We start from the raw sequence: 1794 nt of genomic DNA, 5'->3' as shown, positions 1-1794 counted from the left end.
GGGATGGCCCTCTCTTTGGTAACCCCATAAATTAGAAGATACTTCTAGTTCAGCTGATATTAACAAAGATTGATTGTGGAGAGTATTACATTTAGCTGCTAAAAATGTGGTTGTTACTCTTTATTATGGTGTAATATTGTGATATTAATATAATAATAATATATAGTAATATATGTACTCATGTGTAGGGTGTAACTATGGACAAAATCAAAAATGACCTCCATGGATCATTCTGCCTCTAAAAATAACACAGAAGTTCCTTTTTAGAGTTGCCCTCTCAACAAAATGTAGAAAGAATGAATACCTTTCATTGAAGTGTTACGTAAGCTTGGCTGACCTGCTGCTGCTGATACTTCTGCAAAAGATCAATAGGGACAGCGAAGGTGGAACAGGTGTCAGGAAAACTATCCAGGTCACATGCTGTCAATCCAATGCATTTCATGCCTTTGCCCAGAGACAGCCCTGGCCACATGCTTAGAAATATGATTGCTTAGTATAGAAGCTTCCACTGTAACTCACACCAGGAAACCATTTTAATCCTTACTAATACATCTAAAGTGTGTCATCAATGTGTTTTCCTAACAAATCTCCCCTTGTAGGAGCCAATTGGGTGAAACACGTCAGATGTTGAGTTGATTTACCTACTTTTTCTTTGAACTCATACCCTTTCTTCCGCATGACACAATGGTTGGTTTACGTTTAACCTAGAATTGATGTTGTTTTTTTGTCTGATATTTAATCAATTGATGTTCTATTTTATTCCTTGCTAAAAAAATATTTATTTTTTATAAAAGTCCATCCATTGAGAATGGAAGAATGTAATGAGCTTTCAAACTGTTTTATGTTTAATACAACGGCAACATTACTCTCCTCTTGGATAGAAGAATATAACATCCCCACCCCTTATCTATTAATTTAGTATAGAAGAACATTGTTAAGGTTATCTATGAATCTATTTTTTAGAATGAAGGCAATAACCAATAATAATCCTTTTCAAATACCTGCACATTGTTATTTGTGTCTTTACTTCCCCTGAAGAAGCTGAAAAGCGAAATGCGTTGGGAGTAAACACTAATTTCTCCTGTTCATTCCCTGGACTGACTTTTCCCCAAATATTAGGAAAAACATTATACACTTGCTCTCTCAACTGTTTTATTAGCTGTTAACCTTTCAAGTATATCCTTTATATTTCAACATCCTTTAGCATGCTGTTGCTTATCCTTGAACTAGCTGTATTTTTCTAATCCTGGAGCAGTCTGATAGATTCTCTATTACTTTGCAGTATCAAAGCTGACCTGCTTCCCCTCCACCTCAATATATTTCTCTTGACCAGTCATGTAACCCATCATAGTGGTGGACCAATGAGAATCTGTGGCTGGTCATAGCCTTGGAAACATACCTGAAGGGCACAGGAGCCCTGGCTTTTACTTTGTGTCATTGGCCACTTATATTTGGAGCCTTGTATTGTGACTCCACCAATGCCCTTGTTTTCATTGAAGGCAGACATTGAGGTGGACAGCTTTAAACATGGCCCATGGGGGACTCTGTGCTATTTTCTGGCTCAGTAAAAGCCAGCATAATAAATCATTAAAAACTGTCAATAACAGGGTTTAATGATTGTCTATATTATTGAATCTCTATAGACAATGTCTATGTTGTTATACATAAAAGAAGCTATCGACGAGGATGGGATTCGAACCCACGCGTGCAGAGCACAATGGATTAGCAGTCCATCGCCTTAACCACTCGGCCACCTCGTCACCTTGTGTAACTCAAAGTTGCAATAACAAGATA

At 37.3% G+C, this 1794-nt stretch overlaps 1 non-coding gene across 1 annotated transcript; it reads right to left on the bottom strand.

Moving 5' to 3' along the window:
- Window positions 1-1678: 1678 nt before the first annotated feature.
- TRNAS-GCU (transfer RNA serine (anticodon GCU)) lies at window positions 1679-1760 on the bottom strand. Its single transcript has one exon. It is a non-coding gene; the product is annotated as a tRNA-Ser (tRNA).
- Window positions 1761-1794: the final 34 nt, after the last annotated feature.

Source organism: Pyxicephalus adspersus, unplaced genomic scaffold (assembly GCF_032062135.1).
Source record: "Pyxicephalus adspersus unplaced genomic scaffold, UCB_Pads_2.0 Sca5354, whole genome shotgun sequence".
Taxonomy (NCBI): Eukaryota; Metazoa; Chordata; class Amphibia; order Anura; family Pyxicephalidae; genus Pyxicephalus; species Pyxicephalus adspersus.
This window is presented reverse-complemented; position numbering and strand designations above follow the sequence as displayed.